This window comes from Anolis sagrei, chromosome 2 (genome assembly GCF_037176765.1).
Source record: "Anolis sagrei isolate rAnoSag1 chromosome 2, rAnoSag1.mat, whole genome shotgun sequence".
Taxonomy (NCBI): Eukaryota; Metazoa; Chordata; class Lepidosauria; order Squamata; family Dactyloidae; genus Anolis; species Anolis sagrei.
In genome coordinates this window covers 8,887,942-8,902,051 of record NC_090022.1, presented here as the reverse complement: position 1 = coordinate 8,902,051, position 14,110 = coordinate 8,887,942, and the positions used below count along the sequence as shown (strand labels likewise).

Here is a 14,110-nt window from a genome sequence, read left to right as displayed (position 1 = left end):
TGTTCCATTCCTGTCGTCATTACCAATTATTGCACTTCTTGTTCGAACGCCTTCTTGAACAGCCAAGTCTTTAATTTCCTGCGGAATATCATCAGGGAAGGATCCAGTCTGATGTCCACGGGAAGGGTGTTCCACAGCCGAGGAGCCACCACCATACTACTAATAATATTTTATAATTATATATTTTATATTACATGTAATATTACTAATAATATTACAATATAATGGTATAGTACAATATAGTAATATATAAATACTGATATTATACCATTTATTTTTTATTTATTTGGGGTACTTTTACCCCGCCCTTCTCACCCCGAAGGGGACTCAGGGCGGCTTACAAAAGCAAGGTACAATTTCTTGTGGGTTTTTTCGGGCTATAGAGCCATGTTCTAGAGGCATTTCTCCTGACGTTTCGCCTGCATCTATGGCAAGCATCCTCAGAGGTTGTGCTTGCCATAGATGCAGGCGAAACGTATGGGGAAATGCCTCTAGAACATGGCTCTATAGCCCGAAAAAACCCACAAGAACCTAGTGATTCCAGCCATGAAAGCCTTCGACAATACAAGGTACAATTTGATGCCTGCATCATAAAAACAATCAAACACAAAATTACATCAATACACAGTTAACACTAAATATACATTATAACCATAAAATCAATAAAACCAAATACAAACCCAGTTTCTCCTCTTACATGGTCAGCGTTCGCTACTCATAGATCTAGTTTTACGTTCCACTCCATCAATCCTGCTGGTCTTACTCGCCTGGTTGTCTGATTTAATTGCCGGAGTGCCCAAAGGCCTGGTCCCATAACCAAGGCTTCACCCTTCTCCTAAAGGCGAGGAGGGATGATGATGCCCTGATTTCCCCCGGGAGTGAGTTCCACAGGTGAGGGGCCACCACTGAGAAAGCCCTGCTCCTCGTCCCCACCAGCCTCACTTGTGACAGTGGTGGGGTCGAGAGCAGGGCCTCCCCAGATGATCTCAGACTCCGAGGTGGGACGTAGAGGGAGATACGTTTAGACAGATACACTGGACCGGAACCGTACAGGGTTTTGTAGGTCAAAACCAGCACCTTGAATTGTGCTCGGAACTGAATCAGCAGCCAGTGGAGCTGGCACAACAGGGGGGTGGTATGCTCCCTGTATGTCGCTCCGGTGAGCAATCTGGCTGCCGCTCGCTGGACTAGTTGAAGTTTCCGAACAGTCTTCAAGGGCAACCCCACGTAGAGCGCATTGCAGTAGTCTATTCGGGATGTAACAAGAGCGTGGACCACCGTGGCTTATAATATAATATAAAGTTGTGGACACCATGGTGTGCCAGTTGTTAGCCACCCTTAGTCCCTCTGCGGAGGTCGAGATAGGACGGGATACAAGTGCCTGAAATAAATAAATAAATAAATAATATATATCTTCGGGGTGAGAAGATAAATGTTGCAAATAAATAAATAAATGGAAGGAAGGAGTTTCCACCAGACTCCGAGGCAAAGAGCATGCCCCCCACTGCACAAGTGCTCCACCAAAGGAAAACATAGCAGAGGATGACAAAGGGGTTCACCTATCAGCCAACACACAGCCGTATAAAATACTCATGCAGTATATTGTTGAAGGCATTAATGGCCAGAATCACTGGGTTGTTGTAAGCTTTTCGAGCTGTATGGCCATGTTCCAGAAGCATTCACACCTACTTCCAATAGATAAGGGTTCTTTCTCCCACCAATATCCATGCCATGCGCTGTCCCAAGTCCAACTTGTCTTTCTGATGCTCTTCACCTTATCTCTCAGTTGAAGTTTTATCCCACTGTTATTCCGTCCGAGCCCCCTTACAAATCATAGCACTTCTGCCTACCTCACCTATGGGTTTTATCAATTCCTACCCACTTTTAGTCATGGGCCTTGCTCTCTTTGTCTAATTCTATTACCATTTTATTTGTTTTTATCATGACGTTGTTATTTTTATTTTACCATGTTATTACCAAAAGCGAGGAGAAGCTGAGTAGCCTTCTAATCAAGGTGAAAGAAGAAAGTGCAAAAGCTGGGTTGCAGTTAAACATTAAAAAAAAAAAGATTCTGGCAACCGGACTGATTGACAACTGGCAAAGAGAGGGAGAAAACGTGGAGGCCATGACAGACGTTGTATTTCTAGGTGCAAAGATTAGTGCAGACGCAGACTGCAGCCAGGAAATCAGGAGACGCTTCCTTCTTGGGAGGAGAGCAAGGACCAATCTCAATAAAATAGTGAAGAGTAGACGTACTTTACTTAGGTGGTCCCTCGTTGGCTGAGTAGGATAGTCTTCCAGGATCAGTATTCTTGTGGATCCGTAGGTGGCTGTGGAGCCCTATTCTTGACCCGCATCTTCTCCCACAGTGAGGGCATTGGTTTCCAGGTGGAAGGCGGTCTCGGTCAGGGTTGGCTTGGCACGCCTTCCTCTTGGCACATTTCTCTCTTTCACCCTCCATTCGTGCCTCTTCAAATCTGCAGCACTGCTGGTCACAGCTGACCTCCAGCTGGAGCGCTCAAGGGCCAGGGCTTCCCAGTTCTCAGTGTCTATGCCACGTTGGCTTTGAGCCCGTCTGTCAATCTCTTTTCCCGCCCACCAACATTCCATTTTCCATTCTTGAGTTCGGAGTAGAACAAATGCTTTGGGAGACAGTGGTTGGGCATCCGGACAACGTGGCTGGTCCAGCGGAATTGATGGCGGAGGACCATTGCTTCAATGCTGGTGGTCTTTGCTTCTTCCAGCACGCTGATGTTTGTCCGCCTGTCTTCCCAAGAGATTTGCAGGATTTTCCGGAGGCAGTGCTGATAGAATCGTTCCAGGAGTTGCATGTGACACCTGTAGACAATCCACGTCTCACAGGCATATAGCAAGGTTGGGAGGACAATAGCTTTATAAACAAGCACCTTCATATCCCTACGGATGTCCTCAAACACTCTCTGCTTCATTTGGAAATATGTGAAGAGTAGAGACATCACACTGGCAACGAAGATCCGCATAGTTAAAGCAATGGTATCCCCCATAGTCACCTAAGGATGTGAGAGCTGGACCAAAAGGAAGGCAGAGCGAAGGAAGAGATGCTTTTGAACTGTGGTGCTGGAGGAAAGTGCTGAGAGTGCCTTGGACTGCGAGAAGATCCAACCAGTCCATCCTCCAGGAAATAAAGCCCGGCTGCTCACTGGAGGGAAAAATAGTAGAGACCAAGGTGAAGTTCTTTGGCCCCATCATGAGAAGAAAGGAAAGCTTAGAGAAGACAGTGATGCTGGGGAGAGGGGAAGGAAGAGGGGCCGACCAAGGGGAAGGTAGATGGATGGCATCCTTGAAGTGACTGGCTTGACTCTGAAGGAGCTGGGGGTGGGCCTGGGCTGGTCCAGGAGGCCTCGAAGAGTTGGAAGCAACTGAATTAATAAACAACAACAAATCACCAAGTATTTTTTGATGTTATTGTCTTGTTTATAGGTATTTTTGCTCCATTGCAATTTCTTTCGGGCTTGGCCTCATGTTAGCCGCCCTGAGACCCTTTGGAGAATCATAGAATCAAAGAGTTGGAAGAGACCTCATGGGCCATCCAGTCCAACCCCATTCTGCCAAGAAGCAGGAATATTGCATTCAAATCACCCCTGACAGATGGCCATCCAACCTCTATTTAAAAGCTTCCAAAGGAGGAGCCTCCACCACACTCCGGGGCAGAGAGTTCCACTGCTGAACGGCTCTCACAGTCAGGAAGTTCTTCCTCATGTTCAGATGGAATCTCCTCTCTTGTAGTTTGAAGCCATTGTTCCATTGCGTCCTAGTCTCCAGGGAAGGAGAAAACAAGCTTGCTCCCTCCTCCCTGTGGCTTCCTCTCACATATTTATTTATACATGGCTATCATATCCCCTCTCAGCCTTCTCTTCTTCAGGCTAAATGTAGGTGAACTACAACTCAGTCAGGAAGTTCTTCCTCATGTTCAGGTGGAATCTCCTTTTTTGTAGTTTGAAGCCATTGTTCCTTGGTGGCGGGGATTTTTTTTTTTTTGTCTTGTCAGGAGCATCCTGTTGTGAGAGAACTGGCCGTCTGCAAGGACGTTGCCCAGGGGACGCCCGGATGATTTTTGATGTTTCATCATCCTTGTGGGAGGCTTTTCTCATGTCCTTGCATGAGGAGCTGGAGCTGATAGAGGGAGCTCGTCCGCCTCTCCCCGGATACGAACCTGCGACCTGTCGGTCTTCAGTCTGGTGGCGGGATATAAATAGAGCATTATTATTATTATTATTATTATTATTATTATTTGGACTATCCACAGATATATAAACCCCATTTTCCTAGTTTCCAACAACCCTCACAACCTCTGAAGTTGCCTGCCATAGATGCAGGCGAAACGTCAGGAGAGAATGCTTCTGGAACATAGCCGCACAGCACGAAACACTTACAACAACCTGCTCATGCAGTAGTAATCCTATTTCTCTCTTGACTGAAATACTGAATGGAAGTGATATTGTGTGTGTGTGTCTGGAGCGATTTGAGAAACTGCAAGTTGCTTCTGGTGTGAGAAAATTGGCTGCCTGCAAGGACCATGCCCAGGGGACATTTCCCGGATGTTTTGATGTTTTTACCATCCTTATGGGAAGCTTCTCTCATGTCCCTGCACGGGGAGCTGGAGCTGACAGAGGGAGATCACCCAAGCTCTCCCCAGATTCGAACCTGAGACCTGTTGGGTCTTCAGTCCTGACAACCAGTGAAGGAGGAATTCCTAGAGGGGAAAGGAGGCCGGAAAGAGGGGCCTCCCACTCTCACAGCCAGTGAAGAGCTCGTGTCCCTTCCTAGAGAGGCACCGGAAGAAGCTTTGGAGTCCTCCGAGGTGGGGAGTCAGTCCTCCAGGGCAGAAGGAGCAGGACCTCAGGCCGGGAGGCGGTAAGGAGGAGGGCTAGGCCCCCCTTTATCATTCAGCAGAGGCTCTGGAGGCTCCCTGAGGCCGGGCAAGGGCTGCCTTCTCAGCCTCATCTGCAGTCCCTGTGTCCCTGAAGTCCCCCCCCCCCCTTTAGCCTTGGCCTCAGGCAGCTGAATCTCTTGGGCGAGAGAGAGAGAAAGAGCAGTAGGGTCTGGAGGGAGGGAAGAAGGAAGGAAGGAAGAATAGAAGGGAGGGTGGGGGAAGGAAGTAAGGGAGGGGGGAAGAAAGAAGGGGGGAAAGAAGTATGGAAGAGGATGGAAAGGGGGAGGGAAGATGGAAGGGAGGGAGGATTGAAGGGAATGAGTAAGGATGGAAGGGAGGGAGGAAGGATGGGAAGGAGGGAGGGAAGATGGGAGGGAGGAAGGATGGAAGGGAGGAAGGAAGGAAGGAGGGAGGGAAGATGGGAGAGGAAGGATGGAAGGGAGAGAGGAAGTAAGGATTGGAGAGAGGAAGGATGGAAGGGAGGGAGGGAAGATGGAAGGGAGGGAGGATGGAATCATAGAATCAAAGAGTTGGAAGAGACCTCATGGGCCATCCAGTCCAACCCCATTCTGCCAAGAAGCAGGAATATTGCATTCAAAGCACCCCTGACAGGGAGGAAGGAAGGATGGAAGGGAGGGAGGGAGGGGGAAAGAAGGAAGTAAGGGAGAGGGGAAGGAAGAAAGGAAGGGAGGGAAGAAGGATGGAAGGGGGGAAGGAAGAATGGGAGGGAGGGGGAAGAAGGAAGTAAGGGAGGGGGAAAGAAAGAAGGGAGGATGGAAGGGAGCGGAGGGAGGAAGGATGGGAGGGAGGGAGGGGGAAAGAAGGAAGTAAGGGGGGAAGAAGGGAGGAAAGAAGGATGGAAGGGGGGAGGGAAGATGGAAGGGAATGAGTAAGGATGGAAGGGAGGGAGGAAGAAGAGAAGGAAGGAAGGAGGGAAGATGGGAGGGAGGAAGGATGGGAGGGAGGGAGGAATAATGGAAGGATGGGAAGGAGGGAGGAAGGATGGAAGGGAGGGAGGAAGAATAGAAGGAAGGATGGAAGGGAGGGAAGATGGGAGGGAGGAAGGATGGAAGGGAGGGAGGAAGAATAGAAGGAAGGATGGAAAGGAGGGAGGGAAGATGGGAGAGAGGAAGAATGGAAGGGAGGGAGGAAGGAAGGAAGGAAGGATTGGAGAGAGGAAGGATGGAAGGGAGGGAGGGAAGATGGAAGGGAGGGAGGATGGAATCATAGAATCAAAGAGCTGGAAGAGACCTCATGGGCCATCCAGTCCAAACCCATTCTGCCAAGAAGCAGGAATATTGCATTCAAATCACCCTTTACAGGGAGGAAGGAAGGATGGGAGGGAGGGAGGGGGAAAGAAGGAAGTAAGGGAGAGGGGAAGGAAGGAAGGGAGGGAAGAAGGATGGAAGGGAGGAAGGAGGGAGGGAAGATGGGAGGGAGGGAGGAAGAATGGAAGGAAGGATGGAAGAGAGGGTGGATTGGAGGGAGGGAGGGAAGATGAAAGGGAGGGAGGATGGGTGGAAGGGAGGATGGGAGGGAGGGAGGGAGGAAAGGAGGAAGGAAGGATGGAGGGGCTCAGAGCAATGCGTTCAAATTAAAGGAAAGGAGATTTCTCCTGAACACTAGGAAGAACTTCTTAACTGTAAGTAGAGTTATTCAGCATTGGAACTTTCTGCCTTGGAGTGTACTGGGAGTTCCTTCTTTGGAGGTTTTTATACAGAGGCTGGATGTTATAATAAACTCCTTTATGGCTGTCTGGGCAGGGGGTCAAACAATCCCACCGCTGACACCAATTATAATAACTGTGCAGATGGCAATACGATCAATCCCACCACCTGACACCAAATTATAATAAGGCACGTCGTGTGGCCAAACAATATAACTGGACAGGGGGCAAACAGATCCCACCAACTGTCCCTCTAATATAAAGAAGTTACACCACTTTATAAAGACTTCACTGGCACCTACACAACGCCTGAGGGGATGTCCCTCTATTTAAACTTCCGCTGCCACCATAAGTATAAGCACAGGAACGCTCTAGCTATTTAAAGATATTAAAATCACTTCTAGGACCACCAAGTACTGTGTCTTTTAAAAGGGCTTCTTTGAAGGAAAACAGGTGAGGTTGTTTTGAAAGGAAAAGGGACTAAATCCACAAATGTATACTTGACTCAGGCTTAAGTTTTAAAAAATACAAGGAAAGTTTATTGATATAGTACAGAATGAAGTGAATGCAGTTTAGTAAGCTTGGCTGTTACAGAAGAATGTTCTTGTTCTTAAAAGCGTGACGGTTGCAAGAGAATGCTTCTTTCTTTGTTACAGTTACTATTACAAAACCCAGCTATTTCTTCCCTAAATAGCTGTAACCAGTTTGCCACAGCCTACTTCGCTGGCAAACTCCAGGCAAACTGCCTATTTTTATCACGAACTCCTAAAAACTTCTCTAACCCTGCTTTATCTCTAACATCAACCAGACTCTGACTGACTAAGAAAGCTTCTCTCTTTCCCTCCAAACAATCTAACTCCCCCCCCCCCCCCTTAACAAACCAATCCTGGCTGCTTCAAGGGTGGCCCAGGCCCAGGCCACTCCCCTTCTCTGAACTGGAGCTTTCCCTAAACTAAAATGGCTCCTGCTGCCCTCTGCCAGGCCTTCTAAGGCTGAAACTAACTAGCCTGCCTCTCCTAGGCCCTGCCACCCAGGCTGGCAAGGTAAGGGATCTTCACAGATGTCATGGTTGTTTTGGGTGTGTTTTGTCTTAGAATCCTAGAGTTGGAAAAGACCTCATGGGCCATCCAGTCCAACTCCATTCTGCCAAGAAGCAGAGAAATCACATCCCAACCCTTGATCATTTTAGTCGCCCTCCTCTGGACTCATTCCAGCTTGTCAATGTCTCTCTTCAATTGTGGTGCCCAGAATTGGACAATGTGTGATTCCAGGTGTGGTCTAACCAAGGCAGAATATAGGGGTAGCATGACTTCCCTCAATCTAGACACTATGCTCCTATTGATGCAGGCCAAAATCTCATTGGCTTTTTTGCTGCCACATCACATTGTTGGCTCATGTTTAACTTGTTTATCTACCGTTTATCTACTGAGCCCAATTTAAGGTGCAGGTGCTTACCTACAAAGCCCTAAACGGTTTGGGACCAGCCTACCTGCGTGATTGCATCTCTGTCTACAAACCCACGCGTTCTCTTCGTTCATCTGGAGAGGCCCTGCTCGTGATCCCACCTGCGTCGCAAGCGTGTTTGGTGGGGACACGAGACAGGGCCTTTTCCGTGGTGGCCCCCCGACTCTGGAACACCCTCCCCAAAGATCTCAGATAGGCCCCTACATTGGCAATCTTCAGAAAGAACTTGAAGACCTGGCTGTTCCGATGTGCCTTCCCAGAATAGGAAATCTCCAATACCAAGTCCCATAAGCACTTTATTAAAGCTAAGACTGCCGCACACTCACACTGCACTTGCCCATAAGCCTCATATTCCACCTGACACATCAGCACTTTTAACTCCTGTACCCTTACTCTGGTCTGGCCCAGTTTTATTGTGTCTTAGTGTATTGTTCATTGCTTGTTGTTTAGATTGCTTTAATTGTTTTTAATTTGCTTTAGGTTTTGTATTGTTGTATTGTGTGTTGAGGCCTTGGCCTTTGTAAGCCGCATCGAGTCCTTTGGGAGATGTTAGCAGGGTACAAATAAAGTTTAATAATAATAATAATAATAATAATAATAGTTGTTCATAAGGACTCCAAGATCTTTTTCACACATACTGCTCTCGGGGGGGGGGGGGTGCAGCTGGACTAGATGACCTTTGTGGTCTCTTCTAACTATGTGATTCTATGAAGGGAAGGGATGGGGCGCAATGAGAGTCTCTCCCTCCTTCTCTTTGGCCTCCCTGCCTCCTACACCTTCCTCCTCCTTCCCAGCCTCCGCTGCCTCTGCCTCTCTCACAGGGATTGGGAAGAGCTGCCCCTTGGCCTCAGGCAGTGGAAGGCTTTCCATGGGAGCTGTGGGGCCGGAAGAGGGTGAGAGAGACTGCAGAGACAGAGGCCTCACCGCCTTCCCCCAGAGGACCTGCATGGGAAAGGATTGGGAAGGATTCTCAAAGAGGAGAGAAACAGGAGAGAGTATTCACATGAACTTATTTTTCTTGTTTTGTTTGCAGGCCCCATCAGTTCTCCCAGTCCTCCCACTTTGAATGTCATCAGAGGGAAGAGGTGGAAATATCTGCACCCATTTTGGAGGCAGCCTTGAAGCACCGAGCAAAGATGGAAGGGCCAGAGCCAGCTGTCACCCAGTTAGAATTATTTTCTTCCGCTGTTAAGGGAAAGAACAATAGAGCACTCTGGGAGGACCCTTGGAGGGAAAACCAGAAGAGCAATCTGCTCCATTCAGATCTTCAGTGCCAGCGCTTCCGGCATTTCCATTATGAGGAGGCCTTGGGGCCTCGAGAGGTTTGCAGCCGCCTCCACTCTCTCTGCAACTTGTGGCTGAAGCCCGAGCAACACTCCAAGGCGGAGATGCTGGACCTGGTGATCCTGGAGCAGTTCCTGAGCATCCTGCCCCCAGAGATGGAGCGCTGGGTAAGGGAATGTGGGGCAGAGACCAGCTCCCAGGCCGTGGCCTTGGTGGAAGGCTTCCTCCTGAGTCAGGAAGAGGAGAGGAAGCCAGAGAAGCCCCAGGTGAGAGAGAGAGAGAGGGTCATCTTGTAGTTTCAAGGATCCAGGAATAATTGTTTTGAAGGATTTAGTTTCGGGTAGCTAATTTTAAGAATAACACAAACATGGTGGAATGAGTTCAAAGAATTAGGAAAGGACCCAGGTGTGTTCATCCCAGAAAAGGGACTTGGGATGCCTCCTTTGCATTCCTCAAGGGCTCTCACGGAGAGGAGGGGGCAGTCATCTCCGTTCCCCAGGGTGGTATAACCAGGTATAAGGATCTGAAGTTGTAGGATGGTAAACTCTGAAGATTAAAAGGAACTTACTGAGAATTCCAGCGGTGTATATTTCAGAGGAAGCAACTGGCCGAACCACTTCTGAATACTCTTTTCCTAGGAAACTGTCTGTGCTTTCAGGTCCCGGTTGTGTTAACATTACCTGTGAATAACACACATAGAATCATAGAATCCTAGAGTTGGAAGAGACCTCCTGGGCCATCATCCAGTCCAACCCCATTCTGCCAAGAAGCAGGAATATTGCATTCAAATTACCCCTGACAGATGGCCATCCAGCCTCTGTTTAAAAGCTTCCAAAGAAGGAGCCTCCACCACATTCCGGGGCAGAGAGTTCCACTGCTGAACGGCTCTCACAGTCAGGAATTTCTTCCTCATGTTCAGATGGAGTCTCCTCTCTTGTAGTTTGAAGCCACTGTTCCTCATCCTAGTCTCTAAGGAAGCAGAAAAAGGCTTCAAACTACAAGACAGGAGATTCCATCTGAACATGAGGAAGAACTTCCTGACTGTGAGATCCGTTCAGCGGTGGAACTCTCTGCCTCGGAGTGTGGTGGAGGCTCCTTCTTTGTAAGCTTTTAAACAGAGGCTGGATGGCCATCTGTCAGGGGTGATTTGAATGCAATATTCCTTGGCAGGGGGTTGGACTGGATGGCCCATGAGGTCTCTTCCAACTCTTTGATTCTATGAATGTTATTCACAGCTAATGTTAACACAACAGGGCCCTGAAAGCAGACAGGCAGACTTAGGTTACTCAGCCTGAGAGCCCCTCTAGGGTCGCCCCAAATTACAACCCCAGGATTACGTAAAGTACTTCCTTCATCTCAGCAGTAGCCCTTCCACTTCAGATCAAGTCCTGTAGCAGAGTGCAATGCCCAAATGAAGGCAGCATTCCCACCCCAAAATCAAGGAAAGGCAGATTCTTCTACAGAATGAAGAAAAACAGTCTTGGGTTCCAACCACAATCCAATTGGTCTGGAACAGGTTGCAAAAAGAGAGCCCTCCCTCCTTTCCTAATCTGTCTTTTTCTTTGTGATCCGTACTGCTTGTTCAGGTGGAGGACTCTTTTGCAGATGAGACCAGTCAGGTGGAGGATTCAGACATTTGGGTCGTCCAGATTGGAGAAGACGGAGAATATATTGTAGATGGTAAGGGACGATGATGGTCCTTCTTGCTTGCTCACCTCCTCTTGAGTAGACCTGAAATGTCTGAGCTGTGTGAATTGGGGAAAAAGTGGGGGAGCCTGAGAGCTTAAGAATGCTCCCGACAGGAGACATTTCCCTACAATACTTATTTGTGCCACTTTCAAAGTTACTTGATTCCTTTTCTTCTCTCTGGATGTTTGAGATGGTGAACATGCTCTTGGCTACATTGGCACAAATACAGAAACGAATACAGTCAACCCTCTATCTTTGCTGGGATTAGGTTGCAACACCCCTATTTAACAAAATAGTCTACAATGAAGTCCTGGGACCAAAATCCAAGGAGGGAGTTTGAAAGAGAGCCATGGGGCAAAGGAAGAGTGGCAGGCTTCTGAGGGAAGAAACTGTGGGGCAAACTGGAATCTCGCCCTCCCTGATGTCTTTCCTCTCCTTCACAGACAATGAAGCATGGCCAAGTGACAGTAGCACACCTTTTCATGATTCCTTCCTAAGAAGACATTCTTTGGGACCAGATCAGGTAGGCAGCAGGATCCCTGGAGGGGAGGGGATAGTCAAGTCTCCTTCTCCCTTGGATATTGCCCTGACTCTAAATCAGGGGTCGGGAACCTTCGGCCCTCCAGGTGTGGTGGACTTCAACTCCCACAATTCCTTGAGGCTCGGCATTCGCCCCAAAGGCTTACCTTGGCCCAACGAGGTTTGTTTGGCTCTTTTTCATGGAGGACAGGCAGCAAAGGGGGAGAGACGAGCGTAACGTAGCTGTGCAGATGGCGAGGAAGGATGCGGAGCCCACAGACTGGCCTCGGAGGGAGAGAGCGGGCGGAAACCCCTGCGGGCAACGCGCCTCCTCGCCGCTTCGGCCCTTAGCAACCGCCCCGCATGGACCCCCTCCCTAGCAACGACGCCGGCTGAGTGACGTCGTGCAGAGCTTGTCCGGGAAAAGGGAAGGCGAAGGCTGGAGGGAAAGGGCTCTGCGCTGTTTACAGAGACAGGGAATGTTGTTGCCCTCTTGGACAAAATGGGGGGGGGGGGATGTCACACTTATACAGAGGGGCATGGCCAGGCCCTGTAGTGTCCTGCCATGCATTTTGGGGGAGAGGGGCACAAGAAAGTTCTGTGGCACTAGAAATAGCCTTGCTAGTAACATGTGACCTGCAGTTAAGTGGCTATAGCTAGGGAGGGGGTCCATGCGGGGCGGTTGCTAAGGGCCGAAGCGGCGAGGAGGCGCGTTGCCCGCAGGGGTTTCCGCCCGCTCTCTCCCTCCGAGGCCAGTCTGTGGGCTCCGCATCCTTCCTCGCCATCTGCACAGCTACGTTACGCTCGTCTCTCCCCCTTTGCTGCCCGTCCTCCATGAAAAAGAGCCAAACAAACCTCGTTGGACCAAGGTAAGCCTTTGGGGCGAATGCCGAGCCTCAAGGAATTGTGGGAGTTGAAGTCCACCACACCTGGAGGGCCGAAGGTTCCCGACCCCTGCTCTAAATGAACCTCTTTCATCTACATTCCTTCCATAAAAGATGTTTTCAGTGAAGGACTTATTCAAAGTCATAAATCACTAATTGCCTGGGGGTCCCCCCCCCCCCACTTGGTTGGCATTTTCTCCTCTCAAATAACATGTTTTCCCTTTCAGGTGATATTTGAAGATGTGTCTGTGGATTTCTCGGAGGAGGAGTGGGCCCTCTTGGATCCAAGACAAAAAGCCTTGCACCAACAAGTCATGGAGGAGAATTTAGGGATCGTGTCATCTCTGGGTAAAGCTCCATTATGCTTGTAGTTAACCAAATCAGTTTACAAGTTCTAAAAATTATCCCGTGTTTCAGATCTCTTCCTCTGAAGCCATAGAAAATAAGCTCACTCCATATCCAGATAGGGGTCAGCCCAAGAAGACAATTGGCACTTGGGTGGAGTTGCCACATTAGATAATTCTAGGTTATTTTCCATCCACCAATCATGCTTGTGATGGTGGTGGGAGTGAGACAAGGGCTTCACTTGGGGATTTTAGCGCCTAGGTAGGTTTGTACAAGGGGATACAATCAATCAAATAGCCTGGACCTGAGCCATTTAGGTCTTTATAGGTCATAACCAGCAATTTGAATTCTGTCTAGAAACTAATTGGAAGCCAGTAGAGCCATGGTAACTAATAATAATAATAACAACAACAACTGCAAAGACTGGCACAAGAACAGTCAAGGTGGTCCCAGTGGTGATCGGCACACTGGGTGCAGTGCCTAAAGACGTTGGCATGCACTTAAACACAATTGGCACTCACAAAATTACCATCTGGCAGCTGCAGAAGGCCACCTTACTGGGATCTGCACGCATTACTCGCCGATACATCACACAGTCCTAGACACTTGGGAAGTGTCTGACGTGTGATCCAATACAACAGCCAGCAGAGTGTCTGCTGTGGACTCATCTTGTTGTGTTTGAAATAATAATAATAATAATAATAATAATAATAATAATAATTTTATTTCTTACCTACTTTACAGCACAAGGTGGGTTACAACATTGGTAAAAGACATAATCAAAATACATAATAATTTTAAAACACTCTGTAAAATACAGATTCCACACCAAGTCCAAGGAGTGTCCCCCAAACTGCGAACCTGTGTCTTCAGTGGTAATGTAACCCCATCCATCACAGGCTGAATCCCTATTCCCTTACCTGCCTTCTGACCTACCAATAGCACCTCTGCCTACTCTGGAATAAGCTTCAGTTTGCCCCTCTCCAGCCCATTGCTGGTGAGAGACATTGGTTTAGTTGGAAAGGAGGAGTAGAGCAGTTCTATCAAACAATTTAGGAGCCTTTGCAGTCCATACATACACACTTTGATTTATGTATATATTGATTTCTTCATACACCAAAAAGTAATGCAATAAATAACAGTCCATGCTTGTGAAGCTAATGATATATAAGAGGTTTTTCCTCATGCCGGTACTAATTCCAAAGTAGAGAAAATCAAAGGTAGGAAGCCATCGGGGATTAAAATGGGAGAAATAATTTTTAATAATACTAATAAGTGTAAAGAGCTTATTTCTGCTGTTCAGGAAGTCGCCGTAAAGCCTCTCCATGACAGCTCGGGGTCAGCAAG

General features: G+C 48.3%; 1 pseudogene; it reads left to right on the top strand.

Moving 5' to 3' along the window:
- LOC132762807 (zinc finger protein 84-like) overlaps positions 1-14,110 on the top strand; it is a 32,989-nt pseudogene that overhangs the window by 16,144 nt on the left and 2,735 nt on the right.